This window comes from Protopterus annectens, chromosome 3.part1 (genome assembly GCF_019279795.1).
Source record: "Protopterus annectens isolate FY-2018-M chromosome 3.part1, PAN1.0, whole genome shotgun sequence".
In the NCBI taxonomy this organism is placed as follows: domain Eukaryota; kingdom Metazoa; phylum Chordata; order Ceratodontiformes; family Protopteridae; genus Protopterus; species Protopterus annectens.
Genome location: NC_056732.1, coordinates 819,605,208 through 819,620,750, shown reverse-complemented (window position 1 = coordinate 819,620,750; position 15,543 = coordinate 819,605,208). Strand labels below are relative to the sequence as shown.

Genomic DNA, 15,543 nt, shown 5'->3' with positions numbered 1-15,543 from the left:
AACAAGCAGCCAACGCCATTACATCAGCCTTTCTTGCCGAGAAGGAGCCAGAAGCAGTTCGCAAGTGCCGGTCAGCCGCTACCTGAAATTTTTGTTTTTCGAGTTTCAAACCTGAAGTCTTCTTAAGCAAAGTACCCCGATGGGGATACTTTTTTCTTGCTCTAACCGATGGCAGAAAAAGTTAACAATTGTCTTGCCTGTGGAAAGCATATACTTTACAGAGATTGTCATTCTTACTGCATCACCTCACGTCTCTCGCTGTCGGTTTTGTACCTTGTTTAACGCCCAAACCATTCGTTGTCGGGCTATCTTTGTCGCTAAATTCTTTCGCTCTCATTCTCCATATTCCGAAATGGCCTTGATAAGCCGTCCAACTACTGATCTTCTGAAAAAACGTAAAGATAAAGACAGAGACAGACCGCATAGGTCCAAAACTGCCGACGATGCTTCTGTTAAGCTAGTCACCTGTCAGCCGGTACTCAGTGAGGCGCCTTTGCAGCCCCTAATGCCATCTTCTACAGATTCGCAGGCCTCTGCTGAGACCCATTCGGAGTCCGGTATGCCTCGAGTTGCTTCTTCAACCATGGAACCTGTGGATGTCTCTACTTTGGATGGGTCTGGAGCTGCTGTGCAGGCACCGGCTTCTGCGGGTATATTCCAACCTACCGATGTTCGAATTAAACCAATAACTTCGTCTTTAGCTAAAAGTACTGAGTTTCTCGGGCCCAAAGTATGCATTACGCCTAGAAAACTGATGACCAAAGTGCATGCTCAAGCTCCCATGTCACAAAAACAAATGCTCAGAATGGCTGAAGACCTTATTACCCTAATTAGGGGAAGCCAGCCTTCCCCTGCTAAGAGACAAAGAATTGAGTTTCATTCTGATTCGATAGACCAGGAGTCCGATGACTGACCCTTCTGATTATCAGGACATGCCCTTATCAACCTATGAGGATTCAGATTCAGGGGAATCCATTCCCTTTGCCTCCCCTCCAGAGGATTTTTTCTTTTGGTGAAACCTTGCATACTTTAAGAGAGCATTTCCGCTGGGAATGCCAGGACTACCCTCAGTCCAAAAAGAGACTCAGAGAATTTTTAGAGTTGCCTCAGCACAGGCCTCTAGCTGTACCCCCCCCCCCCCGTCCTGTATGTTGTAGATGATATCTTCATGGAATCCTGTCTTACTCCAGATACTTTACCCCCGACCCCTAAAAAACCTGACAGGTACTGCAGAGTACCTGATTCTCACAAATTTCTCTTTAAGAATCCTACTGCGGATCCAGAGACTATTTCCCAGGGACCTAAAGGGATTAAGGCTACTACAGCCAAAAACCCTACCCCTTCAGACAGGGATTCCAGAGCTTTAGACAGATGGGGTAAGAAGGTATGTACATCTGCAACTCTTGCCATCAGGTCATTGAATTGCCAGTTTCACATGTTGAAGTACCAGCAACATATTATGGAACGAAGTAAACAAAAAATGGCATTACTCCCAGATTGTGCAGAAAATAAAGATTTACAAGAGCTAATGCATTCTGCAAACCAAGTTAGTAAGCATACTTTCCAGTGTGTCTTTAATGCTCTAGAAGCATCTCGCAGGGCTGCAGTCACTGGGTCTGTACTGAGAAGGCATGTTTGGCTGAAGGAACAAACATTGCCAGATCATGTCAAATAAAAATTACTAGATGCTCCTTTAAATAAGGACTGTTTGGCACCAAAGCAGATGAGGTTTTTAAAAAGATGGAAGAAAAAGCTAAATCTGTGCAAACTGTTAAAGAATTCTTACAAGTGCAGCCACCTAGATTCAGTAGGCATTGGCATTCTAAAAATTCGTTCTTTCCAGTCCCTTCCAGGTCTTCTCACTCCAAACCCTGGGGAAAAAGGCCACCCAGACTACAGTCTCAGGGTATGCAGAGATCTAAACAATGGAGTGCTCCCACCTCAAAAACAGGGAGTGGTAAGCCGCCCCCTTATGGTAAGAGTTTACAATGATGTTTCAATTATCCTTCCCAGCCCTGCCCAATTACTTGTGCCCCTAGGAGGAAAACTTGCCCTTCATGCAAAAAACTGGATGTCCATTAATCAGGACCGATGGGTCTTAAACATTGTATCCCAGGGGTACATATTCTACTTCCATTCATTGCCAACCCCAAGCAGGTTTCCAGACCTTACTCCAAACCAGTGGGCTGAGGCTCAAAAGCAACTACTTTCCCTTTTCAATGTCAGAGCTATTCGACCTGTTCCAGTAGAACAAAGGGGGCAGAGTTTCTACTCCAGACTTTTCCTGGTGCCCAGAAAAGAGGGCTCTTGGTGCCCAATCCTGGATCTATCAATTCTTAACACCTTTCTGGTGTCCCAAAATTCAAAATGCTTACCCTGCAACAGCTTCTCCCTATGCTAGCCAAGGATGCCTGGTTAGTCACCCTAGACGTAAAAGAAGCTTATCTGCACATCCTCATAAGGGAGTCTTGCAGGAAATATCTACACTTTAGGACAGGCTGTATGTACTATCAGTTCTCTGCACTTCCCTTTGGCTTATCTATTGAGCCCAGAGTATTCACAAAGTGTCTGGCTCCAACCATTGCATACCGCAGGCAGAGAAACATTAAAATTTTCCCATACTTGGATGATTGCGTGATTCAGGCGGACAGTCAGGAATTGCTACTTCAGCACCTGGCATTTGTAAAAAGCCTCCTCACTTCATTGGGGTACACCATCAACAAAAAGAAATCATAAATGGTGCCCAGTCAAAAAATTGTATTCCTGAGACCAAGCTTGAACACAACTTCCCTGATGGCATTTCTCACTCCAGACAAAAATGTCTATTTGACCATCTACTTCAAACAAATGGCTACCAAAACCCAACTATCTGCAAGGAAAATACTGCAAGCCCTAGGGTTCATGGCCTCATGTATTCTGCTAATTCCATATGCAAGACGGCATATGAGGAAACTTCAGTGGTACTTAAAAAGTCTTTGGTGCCAACATTCTCAGGACCTGGAAACAAGTAATTCCAATCATACCTTGTCTAAGGGCAGAGTTCCTTTGGTGGGCAGAAGCATGCAACCACAACAAGGGACTACTTTTCAGCCAACCCCTCGCCACCCAAACCCTGACAACAGACGCATCAGACTATGCATGGGGGGGGGGGCTCACATGGCAGGTAAATGCATTCAGGGCAAGTGGAGCCCAGGCCAAATTGTCCTGCACATCAATCAAAAAGAGATGCTAGCTGTACAGAATGCTCTGACAGCCTTCAAATACCTAATCCTTACAGGACAGCTGCTGATAAATATAGACACCACCACAGTTATGTGGTACATAAACAAGCAGGGGGGAACCCTTTCTTACCAATTCTGCAGGTTGGCCATGGCCCTGTGGAACACAGCCTTGAGCAACCAAGTGCATCTACAAGCTCAATTCCTGCCAGGCAAACAAAATTCAGTGGCAGACAACTTAAGCAGAAATCTCTTAGACCCACATGAGTGGAATTTGGAGCCCAACACCTTCAACCTTCTAATCCAGAGGTGGAGGACACCAGAGGTGGACCTCTTTGCCTCCCCCGAAAACCACCAGTTGAGCAACTGTTGCACCAGGAACCCTCACAGCAAGACCTGGCAGGTGGATGCCCTATCCTTCCAATGGGAAAACATCTCAATTTATGCCTTCCCCCCTCTGCACCTCTTCTCAAAAGTACTACTCAAGATCAAAGAGGTCAAGCCAAGGGCAATTCTTATTGACCCAGACTGGCTACACCAGCACTGGTACCCACTCTTACGCAGTCTGACAACAGTGCCGCCTTGGCACCTTCATCAGACCCCTACCCTGCTGTCTCAGCAGGAGGGACAGATTTTGCATCCACAGTTACAAACCCCTAAACCTTGCAGCCTGGCTTATCCCCTGAATACACCACCAGCAACCCTCCCTCAGCAAACAGGTGCTGGGCGTCATTCTTGAAGCCAGAAGGCCTAGTACTAGGAAATCCAATGCTGAAAAGTGGAAAAGATATTGTTCTTGGAATCTGTCTCAAGGAAAGGACACAGCACTGCCCTCCTTACCTCAAATCCTGGATTACCTAGCAGAGCTATTCCACACAGGCCTGCCCTTCTCCTCCATTAAGATTCATGCCTCTGCCATCTCAGCTCATTATAATACTGAGCCACCTCTATTTTCTCACCCTCTCATCAAACAGTTCCTGAGAGGGGCTAACAACTTAAGGCCCCCATAGGAGAGCACCCACCCCTGCCTGGAACCTTAACTTTGTACTGGAAAAGCTCATGCTTCCCCCTTTTGAACCTGCTGCTTCAGAGAGTTAAAATTCCTCTATTGGCAAACAGCCTTGCTTTTAGCCATAACTTCAGCAAGAAGAGTGTCCGAGTTACAGGCACTAATGGCTGTGGAACCCTTTATTATTTTCTATGCTTACATGGTTTCCCTCTGGACTAACCCCTCCTTTATGCCTAAGGTGGTGTCCAGTGTGGCTCTAAACCAAGCCATCCATTTGCCAACCTTCTTCCCTAATCCTCAGAATAAAGGGGAAAGGATCTTGCACTTCATGGATGTGCAAAAATAGCTCAGGTTCTACCTTGACAGGACTAAACCTTTCAGAAAATCTGACCAGCTGCTAGTTAACTTTGCTTCAGGGGCAGAAGGCAAGGCCATTTCAAAGCAAACCATTTCCAAATGGATAGCACACTACATCCATTTCTGCTACAAACACCATGGAAAACCATATTCCACACGGGCTACTTCCGCCTCTACAGCATTTCTCAGGGGAGTCCCTACCAGGGACATTCTGGAAACTGCAACCTGGAGTTCTGTACACACCTTCACCAAGCATTACCACTTACCTATTTTTTCTAAATCCAGAGCTGGATTTGCTACAGCATTCTTACACTTCTTGACTGCCTCTACCTTTCCTCAGCTTTGGGAATCGACCCAAGTGTGATGACTGCAACAGTGAAACACGAAGGACATAGTACAGTTGTGTACACTTACCATAAATCTAGATGTTGGAGTGTATTCACTGTTTCAGTCCTGGTTTCCCTCCCTCCAGCTCCCTGGTTTTCTCTGTGTTTTTTACCTCTCCTCTCAATGACCATTTTTAATGGCAGTGGTATTTACTTTTTATTGGTGGTGTTCCCCACCATATACTAGTTTCCTATTTGGGGGGCTCTTCACATTTGGGGCAAGAAAAACTGATGTAATGGCATCGGCTGCCTGTTTTATACCCCTGACAACCTGATGTCATGGAAGAGGCGACAGCATCTGATGCAGAAATCCTAAGACTTTGGCATTCGGGCCGACTGAGAGCTACCTGCAGGCAGATAACCCAAGTGTGATGATTGCAACAGTGAATACACTCGAACATCTACATTTATGGTAAGTGTACACAACTGTACTATAGTACTGTGTAGTCATTTCCATTGCTGTTTTTTGTTTTAAGTTAGTGGAAGTCTTTATAAAGTGACTGTACACCACACTGCAGAGAAATGGGAATACTTTTCATCAAAAATACTATTCACAAATTGTGAGTGATGAAGGTGTTCACTGTGGACATCCAGCACTTTTGTAGTTAAGTTTGCTTATTTGTGTAAAACACTAAATAGGTTCGTAGATAGTCATGCATATGGTCTAGGACACCATTGAGGAGCTTAGTGCAATATCCCAATTGCCCCAGTACACTGTCTGGTTAAATGACCTGCTTAATGTCACGCAGTAGGCAGATGGAGGCTGAGACAATCAAACCCTGGCGTACGCAAATCAGCTTAATAGTTCTTAGCTTTATTCCTGCATGCTAATAGTTCTTAGCTTTAATCCTGTATGCTATCTGCCAAGAGGACCTGATTCAGGCTCAGTTTGTCAGCACACACTCTGTAAAGTAGAATATCCAAGTAGATGTTTAATGTTGTACAGAAAAGTTTGTTACAGATTTATACAGAAGAGTTATGTTTACTAAAACGTCCAAAAACTAATAGACACAAGACAAGACGAGCGTACATTGCAAAGTCCAACAAGGTTTAATAGCTGAGTAAAACAAGCTTACAGCAATCAGTAGTCCAGTGCACACTCCAGTAACTGCCAAGCAATAAAAAGTTAAAAATGATCTGGTTGTACAGAATCCAAGTCACAAAGTGTAAAGCGCTTTTCGTTAGGAAACACTTCTCCTAACTTCTTCAGACAATAGTGCTCAGAAAGAAAAAACAAGTTTAAGTACTATCCTTGTGACTCATACTTGTTAATACAATTAAGCCAATTAAGCACAGTCATATAATGTAAAGGTGTAATCCTAAAATATTGAAGTCAAACAGTTTTTTTGTTAAGTCATTAGGTAAAACGAGTGCCTTAGTTTTATAAAAAAAACAAAGTTCTGTTGTCTTATAACAGAACATATAGTAAATTAAATAGTATTAATTAAAATCGTAGTTAGTTCACTTTGCTTATAACTAATGTTCAGGGACCCGTGGAAGTAGTAATCTTTTCATAAAAAACTGTGTTGTGTAATGTTTCTTTTAACCTGTAAAAGGTGGGTGTAACGTAGCAATTGTAACCTCCCTAGGGCTAATGAGCATTTTTTATTTAACCATCCAACAAAAATAGTGTGTGTGCAGCTACTATCTCCTAAGGCTCTTAAGGTTTAGCACACATAGAATATAAGTCATTTCACTCAAGCCCAGTGGAAAGCATGCATTGAGTCTAAGCTGCCACAAAAGTTCCAATTTCTCTAACATAAGTGTAGATGCCTCTCCTCTACTTGTTATGTCTTTCGGCTTATCCCGGTTAGGGGTCGCCACAGCAGAACTCCGATCCGCTAATGTTCGGTAGTGGATTTTTACGTGCCGAGTTACCAGCCCTGACGCACAACCTTCAACGAAGGCATGCCCATTCATGCATGCCTCCACACAGAAGACGCTCTAGCTGAGAATCGAACGCGACAACATCTTGCAGTGAGGCGACAACGCTACCACATCACCACTACCACATTATCTCAGTTGAGTCGATGGCCTTAAATTTGAAACTGTGGTTAGGGTTTTCAATGCAGTGTCTAGCTAGTGGGCTCTTCATTTTCCTTTTGTTAATGTAATAAACATGTTCATAAATCCTTTCCTTAAACTTACGGTCAGTCTTGCCTACGTAAAAACTAGGGCAGCAGTGACATAATGCCACTAGACTAAGGCTTTGGAGTTGCAGTTAAATTTGTTCTTCAGGAAATAGTCTTGCCCCCTAATAATGAATTTTGACCCTGTAGCAATGTGTCAACACTGGTTACATGCCTCACATTTAAATGTCCCTGGGGTGCCTCTAAAAGTGCTGTTACTACTTTCAGTAAGTTTTTTAGGTTCCTTCCTTTTTTCCAGGTGACCAGCGGTTTGTCTCCCAACTTTCCTTGTATATTCCTATCGGACAGTAACAACTGCCAGTTTTTGCCCAGTATTGTGATCAGGGCTTCATAATCTAAAGAGAATGTAGTCACGAATCTCAAACAATTTTTCTCCCTTTGTGGTCTAGTACTATTCCTAACTACGGGGTTACTCCGTTCTATCTCTACTGAGATGTTGGTTTCCAAAGTGTGAGCTGCTGTCCATTCTTGGGAGAGGATGGGTCTGAAGTGGCCAGAGGCCCTTTTACTACTCACCTCCCTTATAAGGTCAGCAATCAACTCAATGGGGTTACCCCCTCTTGAGGAACATGGACTTCAAGAGTTCACATTCCTCAAAGAAGTGGTCATCCTCCGTAGTCATCCTGGCCGCTTGTACCAGTTGGCCCTTCACTACACTCCTCTTCTGGTGCAGCGGGTGAAAACTAGTGTAATGTAAGAATGAGTTAAGAGTAAGTACTCTTTTGGAAAATCCTTGCTAGATATTTTTCTGGGCTCTATCTTTAGATAGTTCAACATCCAAGAAGCTCATAGAATCTATGTGGAAGTTACTAGTAAACCTGAGAAAGGTGGTGGACCTATTAAACTGCTCCAGAATTTCAGCCGCTAGTTCAACACCCCCTTTAATAATCATAAAAATGTCGTCTAAAAAGCGGGTGTAATACTAAATTTACTCATTTAGTCCAGGGTTATCAAAAATTGTGTCTTTTTCCCATTTGGCCATGACTAAATTGGCAAAACTAGCTCCACAAGGGGAGCCCATAGCTACACCAATCTGCTGTCTGAAAAATACTTTTTCAAAGGTAATATAGTTATTGGACAGTGTTATACCTAGCAATTCCTCCACCAATCTCAGTTCTGAATGTTCTGCCCCTTTAAATCTCATATGGTCAATAACCCATTCTGTTCCCATGGTTTGTGGGATCATCGTGTATAGATTGCAAACATCCACTGTTAAAAAACAAAAGTGCTCATTATAAGCTAAAGAGTTAATACTCATCAAAAATGTCCAGGAGTCTTTGCAAATCTGAGTATCCAGGGCCACAAATCTCTTCAGAATGTCATCTATCACCTTAGCACAAGAATAGGTGATTGATTGTCAAGCGTCCACTAGGGGGCGCATAGGTGGATCTCCTTGATTCTTGTGGATTTTAGGTATTCCAAAAAGTACAGGTAGTCTAGGTGATAGTACTGACAAGTAGTTAAACATGTCATGGTCGATGAGTGAGTCAATGAACATATCATTCAGGAACATTCTGATATGGTTGTATGCTGTGTTTAATTCGTTCATAGTTTCATAGTAGAGTACTAGGCTATCTGCCCTAGGGCATTTATAAGCCTAGCCAAAGTGTATGTGGCTTTCGCCACCCCATGTAATGATACAAAAGTGTACAATTTAAATTAAATTTAGTTTACTGTGCCTCTATCTAGCAATGACACAGAGATGATCCCCGGGGTAAACCTATGATCACCCATCCATTCGTCCAGATTTCTCTTGAAGAGAGTCAGTGAGGGGCTCTGCCTAACATGGACAGGTATCCTGTTCTAGAGTGCGGGAAGCCTCTGGGTTATGAATCTATCCCTCCAGCATGTCCTATTCATATTTGTGCTGAGATTTAGATCTTTAGCTCTCGTGGCTCTGATGGATTTGGATTTTTTGAGGTGGAGCATGTCCATTAATTTTGAATTGGACATGGCCTTGTACGTAAGGCACAGATTACCTCTGAGCAGGTGGTATGCTACTGAATAGAGCTGGAGCTTTTTCAGTCTGGCAGCATATGACATATGCTGGAGACCCTTGATCCTCTTGGTAAGGTACTTTTGGGGTCTCTCCAGCTGCTGCAGGTGCCAGGTGAGGTACATACCAAATGGGGCATTGTACTCAATCATAGGCCTGATAAGGGAGGAATATAAGGGTACAATGACATCCTTTGATCTGGATGTGAATCCCTTCATGATAAGGTGGGCAAGGTAGAAGGTCTTTCTAACCACTTTGGCGACGTGGGTGTCAAATGAGAGGTCACTGTCAACTTGGGTCCCCAGGTCTCTGATTACTTTTTCCGTACTTAATGGATTGCCACCTATGTGGTAATTTGTGGGTACTTTGTTTTTCCCAAAGAGGATGACTATACATTTTTTGGCATTTAGTTTAAGGCCATGACTCTGGCACCAGTCGTCTGTTTCTGTGAGGCCCTTCTGGAGGATGCATGTGTCAGCTGGTGTGTCGACTATGGCGCCTAGTTTGCAGTAGTCTGCGAACTTTGTCAGCCACAACCCCCCTATGTTTGCCTGCACATCTGAGAAATAAATGCCGAACAAGAGGGGTCCCAAGACAGAACCCTGTGGGACTGGCTTAGAGTCTGACATAGCTCCAGCTATTCTGACTTTGTGGGTTCTGTATTTTAGCCAGTTTGCAACCCATCTTGTGACAAACGGGTTTACATTTAAGCTGTTGAGCTTGTCGATGATGCCTGAGTGGGGTATTGTGTCGAAGGCTTTTGCCAGATCCAGGTAGGCTGTATGAACTGCTTTGCCTTCATCGATGGCTCTAGTGACTATTTCAAAAAAGTCCACCAGGTTTAAAAGACAGGATCTGCTTTTACAAAGCCGAACTGGGTAGGGTCATTTGTCTGTAGGTCCCCGATGTCTTTGTTTATGCGTTCCATAATGATCCTTTCCATAGCTTTGCAGACCAGGCTGGTCAAGCTTATGGGGCTGTAGATTCCAGGGTCTGTAGAGGTTCCACCTTTGTGGAGTGGGACCACTGTAGCTGTACGCCAGTGTTCAGGGATGTATCCTGTAACAAGGCTAAGATTAAACAGCGTTCTTATGTGCGGGTTTAGCTCCTCTAGGAGTTCACATAGCACGCACCCCGGGACACCGTCAGGTCCCATGGATGCTGTATTTTTAGCTTTGCTGAGGGCAGCTCTCACCTGGACATCTGAGATTTCAGGGAGGTTGCATTCAGCTGAGATATTTATTTCGTCTTTTGGGGGAGAGGGAGGGGAGAAATTTGCACTGAACCTGTCTGCCAGTATGTTGGCAATATCTGTGGGTTCAGTGTATTTTTTGCCGTTATGAACTAACTCTGCGCATATCTGAGGGTTTCCACCCAGGTTTCTAACATAACTGAAGAAGGCCTTGTGATTATCTTTAGTGTCCTTAGCGATTTTTCTCTCAAAGTTGGCCTTTGATGATTTTATTAGTGAACGTAGTTTTTTGCTAGTGCTGATCAGGGATGCCTTCCCTTTATGGGATTTTGCTCTGTCTTGCAGTAGCTTCCTTCTCTTGTTATAAAGTTTGTTTATGGCTGGGGTCCACCAGATAGGATGCCTGCCTTTGGTGGAAAGGGTCTTCGTTTTATTTGGGATTGCATGATCCATGCATTCTTGGAGATGCCCATAGAAAGCATTTGTGAAGGATTCAGCAGTGTGGGATGTGGTTTCCACTGGCCCAGGGGGCTTGAAGGATACCATTTCAGTCCTAAGGAGTGTAAAGTCGGCTTTTGAGAAGTTTCTCACTGTGGTCTTTTGTGCTGGGGGTGGAGGTGGGATATGAATATCTAAGGTTATTAGTTTATAGTCCGATCTCACTAGTGAGGGGTATACTTCCGATGTTGAGCATTTTGTCCCCATGTTTGTGATGATCAGGTCAAGTATATTATTTCCCCTTGTGGGGGAGGTGACTAGTTGTTCCATCGCATTTGAGTTGATGAATTCCAGGAACCTTTGGGCTAGGGTACTGGGGCTTGAGTAATGCACCCAGTCTGTGTTTGGGTAGTTGAAGTCTCCCAATATGATGGTATTTGGTGAGACATTCATATCCTCCAGTGTCTTCAGGAAGGCTGAATGGAGTTCCTGAGATTGCGAGGGTGGTCTGTAGCATGCTACAAGTTGTATAGCAGTTTTGCGTATGGTTAGTTGCATGTGGATGGTCTCCGATGCTTCGTGCGTTGCCACTAACCTGGAGGTGTGGGTGTCTTTAATGAATATGGACACTCCCCCTCCTTTTGTGGTTCGGCCCAGGTTTTGGGGCCGAAATGCATGATGCGAGGTATAACCTGGTAGGGCTGGGGTGCTCTCAGGAGCCTTGAACCAGGTTTCAGTTACTGCACAGACATCGATGCTCTCCATACTGAGGATTGCTTCGAGAGCCTGCATCTTGAGATTTAGACTTCTGGCGTTGAGCAGCATTACCCTTAGTTTTTTTTCCTTTATTGTTTTCTAAGGTGGTGGGTTTGTCTTTTGAGCCTTGCCTAAAAAAGGCACTATGGGGGTGGCAAGAGCCTTAGCCAATATCCGGAAGCCCAGTGGTGACAGGTGCAAGCCGTCCTTTGCGAAGCAGCGTGTCTTGTCCAGCATGTCATCCCAAGCAGACAGACATTGGATCCCCCTAGAATGACACCAGTAAGTGAGCCAATTATTAAAGCTGATCATCTTGCCTTTGTATTGTGGCATCATTCTTGGTGAGGGCAAGATGCTGCTTAGGGTCAGGGTCATACCGGCCTGGGCTACATAATCAGAGAGCTCCTCTATGTCTCTTTTCATGTAGTCCAAGGAGGTACGTCTCAGGTCATTCACACCGGCATGGACAATGACGGAGTCATATTTGTACTTGCTTTGGAGTGACCTGAGTGCTTGTGTTATGTGGTGGATCCTAGCTCCCGACAGGCAGCTCACCATTACCCTCTCTTTGTTCAGCCTGCTAAGCTGGACGTCAGTGTGTCTGACTATAGAGTCACCTATTACTAGTGTATCAGGCATGGTGTTTCGCCTTAAGGGCTGTGATTGTTTGGCACACTGACTTTGTGTACTATGTGTTGCTTGTGCAGAGTTTTGAGGTGGTGTTTTCTTGGATGTCTGCTTTGGGAGCCTCTGTTGTTTCGTAAGTTTTTATTAGAGCCTCAGTATGTCTTTGTCTTACTATGTGTTTGGTTTGCAGTTGTGGTTGGTTTATGTGAGACTGGGTTTGTTGTGTGTGTGGTTACCTTCTCCTCCTGTCTGGTCTTGCTAGTCCTGTGTTGAGAGAGTTCAGCCTCCAGTTTGGCTATATAGTTGCATCTCTCACATGTGTTTGTTGGGAGGAGGAGAGGGTTGTCTGTGTACATGAGACAATTGTAACATTGTCTCAGGATTCCCAGATTAACCAGCTGAACTGGAGAGGACATCAGTAATATACCACTCGACATGCCAGAATAGTATAAGGGGGTGATGTGTAACTGGGTCAGAGAGAGGACTTTGAAGGGAAGTGGATATTAGCACGGGTTGTAGGTGGATGTAGTGCTTACGTTAGTTTAAGGGAGCTTCACTTAAAAGAAAGGTTGAGTGAGGCGACAATGCTGTTACCCCACTGCACTGCCCAGGGTCTATATGCAAGGAGTAAATTTACTGGTGTTTGCACCACCTTCTGCATAGTAAAAAAATGTAGACATGATCCTTTACCTCACTGGAAGTTGCACTGCGTTTTACAAAAGGCTATGCTACTCTTTGGGAAGACTTCGGCAAGGCACTGTACCAAACTGATGCAACAATGCTTTATAAAATCAACTGTAGAATGGGCAGTTTATGAATTTTCTGAAGTGACTCCACACTTAATAGGTTCCATCTGTTCTCAGCCATGATGTCAAGTTACGGCTAACCCTAATGTCATTGGTGGCTGAAGGATGCTAGGGTTAGGACTAATACATGCATGATGTCATTGGCAAATCTGCATGTCACTCAATCATGCATCATTTGCATACAGCATTCCAGCCATTTAGTGTGTCAATCATATAGGCCATGCCCACTTCACAGTCCAGTGGGACACCAGACTCACTTTAATATATGCGTTACTTTCAAGTATATTTCCCCATTCTTTCCTTGTAGTTCATTTTGTGCATAATGACCAGTCCACCCCCTTTGTCAGGTTTCATTAGGCGGACTGGTAAAAGTCTAAAGTTGCTTAGAGCTTCTTTTTCGTTCTTGTTCAAGTTGGTCCTTAATTCAGACTTGTGTTGACGGTTAATAGTGGACGCTCGACAATCAATCACCTATTCTTGTGCTAAGGTGATTCTGAAGAGATTTGTGGCCCTAGATCCTCAGATTTGCAAAGACTCTTGGACATTTTTGATGAGTATCAACTCTTTAGCTTATAATGAGCACTTTTGTTTTTTAACAGTGGATGTTTGCAATCTATACATGGTGATCTCACAAACCTTGGGAACATAATGGGTTATTGACCATATGAAATTTAAAGGGGCAGAACATTCAGAACTGAGATTGGTGGAGGAATTGCTAGGTATAACACTGTCCAATAACTATATTACCTTTGAAAAATAATTTTTTCAGACAGCAGATTGGTGCAGTTATGGGCTCCCCTTGTGGAGCTAGTTTTGCCAATTTAGTCATGGCCAAATGGGAAAAAGACACCATTTTTGATAACCCTGGTCTGAATGAGTGTATTTATTATTACACCCGCTTTGTAGACGACATTTTTATGATTATTAAAGGGGGTGTTGAACTAGCTGCTGAAATTCTGGAGCAGTTTAATAGGTCCACCACCTTTCTCAGGTTTACTAGTAACTTCCACATAGATTCTATGAGCTTCTTGGATGTTGAACTATCTAAAGATAGAGCCCAGAAAAAATGTCTAGCAAGGATTTTCCGAAAGAGTACTTACTCTTAACTCATTCTTACATTACACTAGTTTTCACCCGCTGCACCAGAAGAGGAGTGTAGTGAAGGGCCAACTGGTACAAGCGGCCAGGATGACTATGGAGGATGACCACTTCTTTGAGGAATGTGAACTCTTGAAGTCCATGTTCCTCAAGAGGGGGTACCCCATTGAGTTGATTGCTGACCTTATAAGGGAGGTGAGTAGTAAAAGGGCCTCTGGCCACTTCAGACCCATCCTCTCCCAAGAATGGACAGCAGCTCACACTTTGGAAACCAACCTCTCAGCAGAGATAGAACTGAGTAACCCCGTAGTTAGGAATAGTACTAGACCACAAAGGGAGAAAAATTGTTTGAGATTCGTGACTACATTCTCTTTAGATTATGAAGCCCTGATCACAGTACTGGGCAAAAACTGGCAGTTGTTACTGTCCAATAGGGATATACAAGGAAAGTTGGGAGACAAACCGCTGGTCACCTGGAAAAAAGGAAGAAACCTAAAAAAACATACTGAAAGTAGTAATAGCACTTTTAGAGGCACCCCAGGGACATTTAAATGTGAGGCATGTAACCAGTGTTGACACATTGCTACAGGGTCAAAATTCATTATTAGGGGGCGAGACTATTTCCTGAAAAACAAGTTTAACTGTAACTCCAAAGTCTTAGTCTATGTAGCATTATGTCAGTGCTGCCCTAGTTTTTATGTAGGCAAGACTGATTGTAAGTTTAAGGAAAGGATTTACAAACATGTTTATTACATTAACAAAAGGAAAATGGAGAGCCCACTAGCTAGACACTGCATTGAACACCCTAACCACAGTTTCAGATTTAAGGCCATCGACTCAATTGAGATGAATAGTAGAGGAGAGGCGTCTACACTTATGTTGGAGAAATTGGAACTTTTGTGTCAGCTTAGACTCAATGCATGCTTTCCACCGGGCTTGAATGAAATTACTTCTATTCTATGTGTGCTAAAACTAAAGAGTCTTAGGAGATAGTAGCTGCACACACACTATTTTTGTTGGATGGTTAAATAAAAGATGCTCATTAGCCCTAGGGAGGTTACAATTGCTAAGTTACACCCACCTTTTATAGGTTAAAAGAAACATTACATCACACAGTTTTTTATGAAAAGATTACTATTTCCATGGGTCCCTGAACATTAGTTATAAGTAAAGTGAACTACTACGATTTTAATTAATAATATTTAATTTATTATATGTTCTGTTATAAGACAACAGAACTTTGTTTTTTTATAAAACTAAGGCACTCATTTTACCTAATGACTTAAACAAAAAACAAACTGTTTGACTTCAGTATTTTAGGATTACACCTTTAAATTATGTGACTGTGCTTAATTGGCTTAATTGTATTAACAAGTATGAGTCACTAGGATAGTACTTAAACTTGTTTTTTTCTTTCTGAGCACTATTGTCTGAAGAAGTTAGGAGAAGTGTTTCCTAACGAAAAACGCTTTACACTTTGTGACTTGGATTCTGTACAGCCAGATCGTTT

At 43.4% G+C, this 15,543-nt stretch overlaps 1 protein-coding gene across 1 annotated transcript in view; it reads left to right on the top strand.

Annotated features, from left to right (window-relative positions):
* ZNF236 (zinc finger protein 236) overlaps window positions 1–15,543 on the top strand; it is a 1,651,223-nt gene that overhangs the window by 354,499 nt on the left and 1,281,181 nt on the right. The window lies entirely within an intron of this gene.